Raw genomic sequence first — 12,073 nt, forward strand, 5'->3', positions numbered from 1 at the left:
GCATCGCCCTGCCTGGCCTGTGCCACCTTCTGCTTGGTTGCATCCAGGGTGTTTTCATTGGTGATGTTCACAGCGAGATCACCGGACTGTCCTTTTCTGCCTCGGTCTGGGCACCCCACTGAAACCCACCAAAACCACCCCTGACAGATGGGCGGAGATTGTACATGAGCTGCATTGGCCAGGAATTGAACCCTGGTCTTCCATTGTCAAAGACAACCAACATCCTGCCACCGTAGAAGTTGCTCATAATTGAAGCTATTTCAACCTGACCAGAAGCGGTATGAATGAACTCAGTGGGCTGTTAATCAAAAGGTTGATTCGTTGTCTAGTTGAAAACGTGTCTAAGTGACCCAGAGGTACATCAGAAGAAAGACCTGGTGATCTACTTCCAAAAAGTAAGCCACCGGCAGGCTTACTGGAGTGTAACTTTTCTGTCTGACACACATGGGGCCACCATGAGTCTGAATCTCCTCAACAGCAAGTAGCAAAACCTCTCAAGAAAGCAGATACCATCCCTTCATGGGATGTGTTTTACACCAGGCACAATTCCTGTGCTGCGTCTGCAGTGCTGTCCCCTGCAGCACTGTGGGTCAGTGAGGGAATGTCGGGTCTCATGGTGGGGCCAGCCCTACGGTCCTATCTGTGCCTTGGCTGTGCCAAGCAGGAGTGTTGTCCTCGGGGCTCGGTGGGACAGGATGTGGTTCTCTCTCTCCCTTTCCCTCTTAGTTTGTCCCGCGTGATCTGGACAGACCCGCCACTCTCCCTGGGCTGAATCGTCAGTGCTGTCCTCTGTAGTGCGATCTTCTGGGGAGAGGTCGACATGGCTAGGATTGGGACAGGCCCTGCTGGAAGTGTTTTACCTGTGGGCATATTCCATTCAGTGTAACAGATGCGTCCTGGACAACACCACATGGAAGGGGCTCAATGAGACATCATAAGGACCCTAGGAAGGAAGATAATGAACTAGGTATTACCATACAACATTAAGATTAGAACTATTCATTCAATAATTACTCAGTGCTTTAGGAGCCCGGTGTTTTGATTCACAAACTGTTCCCTAGTACTGTGTGCTTACAGGAATACTGCCATGGGCTTAAGCTTTATACATCTACCAGAGAAGTTTCTTTTCTATATAGTTGGCATGTAGAGCTGCTATATATCAGCTGAGAAGAGTTTGCAACATAATAACCAAGAATGACAATGTCTATCATAAAATATTACAGTAACTCAAGACAAAGTTAACTTAAAATCTAGTTTGGAAGTATTCTTGACAAGTTGCATTTTCAATTCATTTTAAACCAAGGGCATGTAGGGGTCAATCTAAATTTCTTTCCAACGACTCCACCTTGTCCACCAGATTAAGTCTAATTCCCTAAAGCTAGCACAGGAAGCCTTTCACCGCCCGACTCTTGCTCGTCTCATCTACCCCTTCTCTTTCCTACTTGACCCTGCGATTCAGCATGATGGCCTCAATTCCCTAGCTCTTCTGTGTGGAATGACCAGTATTTTACAGATGTCAAATTTGCCCTAAATAGTTGGATGGGACCTTTCCCCTTCTCCAATTATCCAAGTGTTAGTGAGTCCTTTAATAGGTTTAATTGTAGCATTTAGTACACTATAGAAAATATTGTTTTTCTATGGCACTGGGATGAAAATTGTTTTAGCTTTGCGTTCTTAGCATTAACAGTGGCTGACAGGAATGTTACTTGGAATAAAGGGAAGAGAGAAGAGAATAAAAGGTTTTAAGCCCGAGCTCGTGGTGGGGATCATCTTTCCCGGCCTGATGAGGAACATTTTTGTAGCACGGTTAAAACACAGAATCCTACTGTTTCCCACCGGGGTCTGGAGGGCTGCAGGAAAGTCCACATTTAAATAAGTATCTGCCTCATTCTGATCACCAGGCAAGTCCGCAATAACCCTGCCATACCTTTTCTTCTATTAAAAATGTGAGTCTGTATTTCAATTCAACACATTTTCTAACATGTTCAAAGATTTTCATACCGAAAATGCATAATTTCAATTTTGGTTATAGGGTCCTAATTTGCATTTAGATGAAAAGATGGGCATTATGTAAATATTTGTTTAAAACTTAACATTCTCAACTAGACCATTTTTAGGAAGATGCATTGACCTTTAAAGTTGATTGTATTAGACTCCAACCAGGAAAAAATAAGGGTGCTTCTTCTCGAAGCCTCTTTAAGACAAGAGTTGCAGTGATATTTGAAAGATTGCTTCTTTCACATTGGCCCTCCACCTGCGTCATCTCACTTAGCATCACTACCAACGTGCCATAACACGTTCAAAGTCATGCTTTTCAAATGTACACCCAGCATAGTTAATGTTCGACAGCCTCACAGTTTACATGAAACATTGCCATGACAAGGTCAACTGTTTGCCTTCAACACCCATTTCTCCAAAAATTAGAGATCATAAAATGTTGTCAGTCACCAATACCTTAATAAGAATTTATCATTGTCCTGATTCCAACAACCATCAAGCTGATGCTGACTCCATGACCGTATAGACAGAACTTCCCTTGTGTGGTTCCCAGGCTAAGTGTTTATGGCAGTAGGAAACCCCATTTTTCTCTCTCCTTCGGAACAGCCAATAGTTTCAAACTGCCACACTTGCAAATCAAAGCCCAACTCGTAACCACTAAGCCACAGGGCTGACATAGTCCTGATGGGGCTAGTCAAAAGCCGTCAAGACAGAGGCCGCAGTGGAGCAGGAGTGACTGCTTGGAGAGAACAGAGGGAGCACTGTGTCTCTAGGGAAGAAGAGGCCCGTCCAATCACCTCGCAGTCTTCACTTGGTAGCTATCTGTGCTGGCCTGTGTCTAGTGGAGAAGACAATAGAAGACGCAGTCTCTATCCTCTTCCAATATACAATCGCGGTGACGATAAAGCCACCCTGCATTGCCATGTGTACTCACGTTGGTGCCAGATCGTTTATTTGAGTCCCAATCTGAGTTAGAAGTGGGTTGGTGTTTTTACAGCTCTGCTAATTACCAGATGTTTGTGTGACCTTGGAAAACATGCTAAGCTTCTTTAAACCTCATTTTATCCTTGGTAAAATGAAGATAATAATAGTAATTACTTCATAAGCTTCTTGTGAGGATTAAGAGAGACAATGCAAATAAAGTACTTATGGTTTCTGGCACAAACAAGCACTGAGTAAACTTTAGTTATTATTTTGGTATTTAACCACTTGCTGAGTCCCATGAGTGTTTGCACTAAGCATTCTGTAGATGAAGATTGTGTGTATCAGAGAGTGGGACCGAGGGTAAGAGCAGCACAGACACACGGCGTTCCTTGGATATTTTCTGGAAGGGTGGGTTGATAGGAAACTGGGAAGACCTTGTAGGCAGGAAGGACACTAACTTGAGAGGAAACGAAAGCTAAGGTGCAGACCCAGAAATACAGCGGTGTGCCCCGTGCTTCGGTGAAAGCATGGGAGAGTTGGGGCACGGAAAGCAAAAGGAAAGTCCAGCTCTGCAATCCAGTCCATGATGGCTCATAGCGACCCTGCAGGACAGGGTCGAACTGCCCCTCTGGGCTTCTGAGGCTGCAAATCTTTATGGGAGCACCTGGTGGGCTTGAACTGCTGATGTTGTGGTTAGTAAGCCAGGGTGAAACCCTCTGTGCTGTCAGGGTGCCTTACATGGGGCGTGAAAGGAGATGGGAATGGAGTTGGGGTGAAGTACTGCCTTCTGCGGCAGTAACCAAATACCTGATTGAATGAGCTCAAGCCACGCAGACATTGACAAAGCCTTGACAAGGACATCTGAGTACACGCAGCTCCAGGATGCATTTGGGGGCGCAACAGGATCCCCAAAGGCCTAGGCTCTTCCAGCCGGCTCATCCTGTTCTGTTTGCTCCTGTTCTCATGTTTGCCAAAGACTGTCACACCTGATGCCATCACTTCCTCACCCAACCCTTGTCTGGAAAATACCATAAAAACCTGTCAAGACTGCATGGTCTCCCACAGTAATGGAACCACTACCTTGGCAGTCATAGCAAATCATAAGAGGGAAGGGCAAAAGCATAATGTCATGATATTTTGTGAGGGAGTTGGTGCAGAAGCCTGGTAAAGATCGGACAAAATTTATGAAATAATAGTTTAAGATTGGTGAAGCAAAGGAGAGTGATAGGACATATTGGTGTTAAAACTACTGGACTTATAGTTGTGTATGAACATTGAAGGCAAAATAATAAAATTACAAAGTGCCGATGAAAGAAATTAAGACCTAAATAAGTAGAAGTGTTACTGAGTTCATGGATTGGAATATTCAATATATTTAAGATGTCAAATCTCAAAAAGACTGTGATATTGGTGGAAGAATAAATAGATTAAAAGAAGAAGATAGGGAGTCTAGAAATTGTCCTGTACAAAAAGTCAAATTATGAATGAAAAATGTGCAAATCAAATCTAATAGAGAAACCATAGTCTTTTCAATGGTGCTGGAAAAAATGCAGACTTCCTGAGGCAAAACATGAATTTCAACCTCTACCCCAAATTTTCAACCTTATACAAAATTAACTCCAAATGGTTCATAGACTTAAATTTAAAACACAAAGTATACTTTTTAGGTGAAAATAATAGAATATTTTCATGAGTCTGGCTTATGCCAACAGTTCACTAATATGATAACAAAATCCCAAGCCATAAATGGAGGCGGCTGATAAATGGACTTCATGTATTGGACTTCTGCAAAGTCAACTCTTCGGAGGGGAAGAGACGGTGGACAGTGCTTTGCAAACGGTGTTGTCAAGAGAATGAAAGGCCAGATAATTATCTGGGATTTTTATATGTGTTTGAATCATATCTATATCAAAATCTCTCCCAATTCAACAGTAAAAAACAAGCAGCCCAATTTAAAAATGAGGGAAAGATTTGAGCAGACATACCAACAAAACATGCAGATAGAAAATCAGCTTAGGGAAGGGAGAAAAGGTCAGCCTCCTTCAGCCTCCGAGAAATGCAGAGGAAAGCCAGGATGACCCTGTGATGACGTCAGAAAGGTGGGAAGCCAAACACAACAAGCCGATCCTGACGATATTGAAAGCTGGTCACAAGGCAGAGCCATTGGAGCTCTCGGACATTTTTAGCAGGAATTGAAAAAATGGTGCAGCCACTCTGGAAAGCAGCTGCTGAGAAATTGAAGCACTTGCTGATATTGTCACCATGCGGGCAAGCCATTCTGCTGTAGGGCATATACGGAAATGAACAGGTATGTGCACACAGAACCTGTAGACGAAGGATTATAGCAGTACTACTCAAAATTACAAAGAACTGGAATCAAACCAAATGCCCCTCATCAGGAAAATGGATAAACAAACTGTTGTACATCCTTCCAATGGAATGCTACTTCATAATAAGAAGGAAAATGCTACTGATACACACAAACACGTAATAACTCAAAATGCATGAACAAGTGTTGAAAATCATGAAAGGTCTGAGCTTTTGCCTTTCTGTCAAGATAAAAAGTGAGTCAGCCACCATGTCATTGATGTTGACAGCAGGTGCAAGGTTCCCGCATCAGAGACAAAGAACTCCATTACTCACAGCTTCAGCTTCCTATTTGCATATGGTAGCCCAGTCCACAATGCCATGGGGAAAATATCACAATCGAACTCACTGCCTGGAATCAACTCTCACTCACAGAAGCCCAGGTGAATGCCATGCACACCAGCGTGTTTGTCTGAAGGGAGGGACTTCAGAAAACCCCTCCTTTTCAAAAGCGGGTTGCAAGCAACCCTTCCCAAACCTCCTCAGAAGACATTATCTTCAGGATCCTGTTCAGGAAGTGAATCTGCCCTCAGCTTCACAGAGAGATACTGCCTCCACGATCCAAGACTTTCTAATAGAAAGATCTTTGAAGAGGTCATTCAGAACAGGACATGCTGGTGATAGGTAGAAAACACAACGGAAATAGAAACCACCCTACTCCCCCTACCCCAACTAAAACCAGACTCAAAAACTTCATAGTATTTGACTGAATTTCTATGAAATTCTGGAAAAAGCAAAGCTATTGGGTGAGGCTGTTGTGGTTAGGTGGCTTCCAGTTGGTTCCAAGTCACAGTGACCTGATTTACAACAGAACGAAAGACCACTCAGTCCAGCACCGTCTTTTAACACTGGTGCTTAGGCTGGGCCCATTGCTGCAGTCGACTTCAATGCGTATGACCTTTCAGCAGTAAATCTCCAAGCCTTTCTTCCAAGGTACCTCTGGGTTTCAGAATTCCAGCTCTTCTGATGCGAGGTAAGCACGTGATCATTTAAGTTACCCAGAAACTCTTTAACAACAAACAGACACCCCAAACTCATTGCTATTGAGTCTATGCCAACTCACAGTGAACCTGAAGGACAGGGTAGAAATGCCACTGTGAATTCGTAAGACTCTAACTCTTTACGGGAGTGGAAAGCTCTGACTTCCTCCCAGGAAACTCTTAGAGAACTAATCTTTCTGCCCGGCTGCCCTCCCACTGATTCCGACTCACAGCGACCCTCTTGGAAGAGTAGCGCTGCCCCAATGGGTTCAGGGACTGTAACTCTTTACAGAGGTAGAAAGCCTCCCCTTTCTCCAGCAGAGTGGTTGGGGGTTTGGAACTGCTGATTTTGTAGTTAGACACCCAGTGTGTAACCTATTATGTCACCAGGGCGAGAAGTTAATTAACTTCATTAGGATTTTTTTTCACCTCCTATTACCAAGGTTTTTTTGCAAGAAATAAGAGCTTGGTATAAATTATGCCACCTAATGCTAAAGATGTGCTGGTGGTATTAGGTACCAACAGTGGGTCTGACTCACCCTCCTTACAACAAAGCAACACATGGCTCAGTCCTGCGCCCTATTGGGAGTCGTTATGTTTGGGTCCATTAGTGCAATCACTGTGTCAATCCACCTTCTCTCCCCTTTCACTGACCCTCCCCTGTACTCCGCCTGATGGGCTTCTCCAGGGACTGGTCTTCCCTGATGACACGTCCAGAGTACGTGCGACAATTTCTCACCAGGCTTACTCCTCTAAGGAGCATCCTCTAAGGAGCATTTGGGTTGTACTTCTTCCAAGAAATATGTGTTTGTTCTTGTGACAGTTCATGGTATTTCAATCTTTTTTGCCGACCCTGTAATTCAAGTGAATCAATCATGTGCTGGTCTTCCATATTCAATGCCAGTTTTCACACACACAGGAGGTGGGAGAAACAGCATGCCTTGGGCCAGGTGAGCTTACAGAGAGACATCTTTGTTCTTTAACATTTTAATTATGAGGTCTTTTGCAGCATATTTGCCCAAGGCAAGTCATATGATTATTTGCTGCTTCCATGGGCATTACTTTATAGATCCAAGTAAATTAAAATCTGAGGCAACTTAAAAAAAACGTCATTGAAAGAATAATGGAATGTTGTTTTGTTTTAATTTAACATGAGTCTGGCTTCTCACTACTTGTCTTGCAACTAGAACAATTAATTAAGTGATTTCTTCAAATGTGTTTGTTCTTAAAAAAAAATGTATTATCCTGTCTTCACTGAGAGCAAACGCACAATCCAAACTCATTCCCATCGAGGCCACTCTGTAAGGACAGAGCGACCATGTAAGGACAGAGGAGAAGGACCACTGTGCCTTCCAGAGGCTGCAGCTCCTTATAGGAGAAAGCCTCATTTTCTCCTGCACCAAGATCAATTGTTCCCTCCTGCTCGGTTTGTTCCCTAAATCTTCAAACCTTTTGTCTTTAGCTTTTTTTGTTGAGATCAGCTTCCTTGTGTTACTTTGAATCCATCTTTCCATCATTCATAGCTCTATCCCGTCCAGCTCCAAACTCACGTTTTCTGTACACCACCTGCTTTCAGCCATGAGCTGTCTAGCACAATATTATTTTCTTTTGCCATTCCATTTCCAATTCTTCATACTCTTTATATATTCATAACCTCATTTTGGTTATTAAACATAGCCCAGCATTTTTGGCTACAGTAAGTAGGGGTCTAATTAAAAACACAAATAATTTAGAAGACAGAATTGCTCTCATAATCAACTATGACTAAGTGCTATTTCCATTATGAGACTCCTGGGTTAGCTCAGAGATCTGACGGTCTCGGGCCATAATGAAAATGGGGCTCTGGGTCTAACTCTGTTTTCTAATCTCACTGCTCTGAGGCAGAGATTGAAGCAAAGTTCAGCAGGAAAGAAGAAGACCTCCTTCAACTGGAACTTGAAAGAAGGGGGCTTTCTGGTACCTCTAGCAAAATCCTACAGTCGGAAGCCACAGTTCCGTTTTCGATGAATGGTGTTTAAGTCTTCACAAATCAAGCCACAGCTCATTGGAGTCTCTGCTTTTTCGGTCTCTTCAGCACTCACCATTGGCTTCTCAACCCAACAGGTTCCCATCAAGTTTAGTCTGACTCACGGCCACCCCAGTAGTTGCAAAGGAGAACTGCACTGCAAAGCATTGTCAACGCTGTGATCTTTTCCAATGGGTCACCAGGTCTTTCTTCTGAGGCACTTCTGGGTGGGTGGAAGCCATCAAACGTTCAGTGGGTAGTCAAGGCCTTAATCAATTTCAACATCCCAGGACTACAGACTTCACAGTCCCCTCCTATTCACAAACAACCTGCGGGCTACTGGTATAGCAGTGTGCCGGTTTGTCCCTATCGTCTTCTCTCGGGGTCTTCTCCTTCTGTATCCTACATTATAGGCCTTCCTGTGGGTTCTCAATGCCATGCCCTTAAAATGCTTTCACCAACTGATTTAGTGTATTTAAAAAGTAATCCTCGCCCCCACCCCCCCAAAAAAAATGGTGAAGGCAGAAAGCAGGATGGGGTAGGAGAGAAAGAGAGAGAGAAATGGGGAACACAGAAAGTAGGTGGGGTAAGGGATTTTTATAGTGTAGGTTTGCAGTCAAACAAAATAGGTCTGATGGATTGAATGTAAACTGATTTACTCGGTAAACCTTCACCAAATTCACAATAGAACGTTTTCATGATTACTAAATGAAGTAAAAGTTTACCAGTGAGAGTGACCTTGTAACTCACACATTGCCCATGAGACTTGGAGGCCTTTACTTGACAAAGGCCTTGCTCCTCCGGCGAAAGCCTGAGGCATTCCAATCCCACGCGACAGAAGGGACACGCTCCATAAGATTCTCTAGCTTTCAATCTTCACAGGAGCAAATGGTCAGTTGTTTCCTCCTCACAGGCACTAGGAGGATTTGAACAGGCAATTTTCCAGTAGCAGCCAAGTGCTTAATGGTACATCCAGGGCTCCTGGTACCGTAGAAATAAACATCGCTGCTTAATCACTCTCTAGTCACATCCTCGTAGTTGCACATGCATTTTACCTTTATTGAGCCAACATCACCCCAGACGGAAGGTGCTCACCAGCCCTCAATCTATACCTTCACTTCCAAGCTTCTTCTAGAATCCCTGGCCTCTCCTTGCAGCTGATGCTTCATATGTATCTGTTGAATGAGTGAATGAATCGTACGTCTTCTACCCTAGCATATGAACAATATGAGGCATAGCAAAAATTCTTTACCTAGAATAAATGATGAAAACTACATTTTAGTAAGTGAAAGGTCTTTTCTAGTGATTGCAAACCCACCATGAGCTGAGACCAGTGTAACAGCCTTATGGTCTGTCCTATCAAATGTTGGTCCCAAACCTAAAACCAAACGCACTGCCGGCAAGTCGACGCCCGCTCACAGTGACCCTACGGGACAGCGTAGAACTGCCCCAGTGGGAACTGGAGACTCACTTTTTAGGAGGAACCCTTGTGTTTATGCCTTGGGCTGCTAACTGCAAGGTCAGCAGTTTGAAACCACCAGCCCCTCCTCAGGAGAAAAATAAGGGCTTTCTAAAGAGTTACAGTCTCAGAAACTCTACCCTGTCCTATAGGTCGCTATGAGTTGGCATGGATTCAAAGTCAGTAAACTGTAGAAGGAGAAAGCTTTATTTTTCTTCCTCAGAAAGGCTGGTGGTTACCAACTGTTGTTGACCTTGCGGTTAAAAGCCCCATGTGGCACCACCACCCCACTCGCGAGGTGCCTTTACGTCTGGACCGAATCATAGTTCAACAGAGCAAAAACTGTGTGGCCCTGCGTCAGCCTCATGGTCACTGCTACGTTTGAGCTCATGGAAGAATGCAATGGAGAGAAATCCTGAATAATAGTAACAGCAGGCTGAGAATTATGGGACAAGATTTGACATCTGATTTTTCAAAACCTTAACACCACAGAAAAAATAATGCACTCACATTCTCTAGAGTTCACCTGACGACAACAAGTAACAGATCGATAGCTGAAAACCCCATATACCAAGAGCTCCCGTTGTAAAGTGATAATACAATGAAAAGAATAATTGTGAATTTATTGAAGCCATTGAATTTATTGAAACCATCCGCAGCAAGGAAAATGCAGAAGATAAGGTGTAGGGCTCTGAAAAGTGTGTTTCGCTTGAAAGCTAATGCATCTCTAACCTCATGTTCCCCCCACACAAATTCAAACGTGTTCAAATATACACGTGTGCACACACACACACGCACGCGTGAGGAGTGGCCCCAAAGGAAAATAATATATGAAATTTATATTCACACAGAAAAGCTATGTATAATATTCAAATGACATTGATAAAAAACAAAAAAGGTACTAGTAATCTTCTCTCCCAATTCTTCCAAGTCACCTGGTAGGGTTGGAGACACACTAGGGAAGAGTATTGAAATACAAACAGTTGAACTTGAATTACTTCTTGACTTAAACCAATTAGGGATTTCCTCATCATTTCATGTTGCTCACTACATAGATGCTTTACCTTCTGGGCCCAATGAATCTCTGTTGATACTGGACAGAAAGTTCTGCAGTATTTACATGCTTCTCAGAACCAACCTGAAAGATGTGTTAGGAATACTAAAGATGTTTTCCAGTAAAAGGGCAAAGTTTAGAAAGAAACCAGGTTCAACACAGAGGACAGAATGATCTCAGCGTTAACTCGCTCATAGTTACTTCCTTGTTAGGTTTGAGAATTCACTAACAAAGTAGGCATGTGATTGCCTTAGCAAGATTACCTCCCGGGATAAAAATGGAAATGCACTGTCTTACATCCTTACTGTGCGAAAAGGAGACAGAGCAAACTTCAGCACTACAGATGTGTTGACAAATATAAACAAGATCTTTATGCTAACATAATAACTGTACTTGCTAAACATTCAGCCTGTAGAAAAACAAGGAGACCGTTAAGGCTCTATGAAGACTTCTTTATAAACCCGAGGGAGACACACGACACTTTTGAGTTGCAGTCTCAGAAATCACAGGGACGCGTCTATTCTGCCCTGGAGGGCGGCTGTGAGTCAGAATGGAGCGATGGCAATGACTTAGAAATATAAGGAGCCCTGGTAGCACAGTGATTACGTGCTGGTCGCTAACCAACCACGTGGTGGTTCAAACCCAAAGCTGCTCTTCAGGAGAAAGACATGAAAATGTCCATGAAAATAGCCACCTGGGGAACCCAATGCGGCCTTCTACTCTGGCTTGTAGAGTCACTATGCATCGGAATGGACTCAACAGTAAGGGTTTTTGTCTACCTTTGAAAAGTCAACCTTGCTCCGGTTGGCGAGCCTTTTCCCTAGCTCAGAATATCTTTCTCTTCTCCTAGCATCTTCCACAGCAATTGGTAGAAGCTGCTTAAGGAAACATTTCCATCTCCTTCTGCCTTCTCTTCCCTTCTGCTTTCTCTTGATTTCTCACTTCTCCTCTTTGAGCCTGCTGCCGATTCGGAGCAGAGCACCTGCACCAACAAGCAGGGAATGGCAGGTTGTGTAGTGGTTGGACATTGGAGTGCAACCCACAGGCTCAGCAGTTTGAAACCCCCAGCTGCTCCTTGGGAGAAAGAGGAGGCTTTCTACCCCGTAAAGAGTGACAGTCTCAGGCACTCAGGTGCAGTGTTACCCTGTGGGCAGGGCTGCTGTGAGTCAGAATGGAATCAATGGCAGATGTAAACCGGATCGAAGGGGAGAACAAATGATAAGGTGTTGCATTTTAGCCTAACTACATCTGCATTAGTCAATTGTTCAATGCACTCTGTCTGATAT

Source organism: Echinops telfairi, unplaced genomic scaffold (assembly GCF_000313985.2).
Source record: "Echinops telfairi isolate 266 unplaced genomic scaffold, ASM31398v2 ScPeMD7_7468;HRSCAF=8506_0, whole genome shotgun sequence".
Taxonomy (NCBI): domain Eukaryota; kingdom Metazoa; phylum Chordata; class Mammalia; order Afrosoricida; family Tenrecidae; genus Echinops; species Echinops telfairi.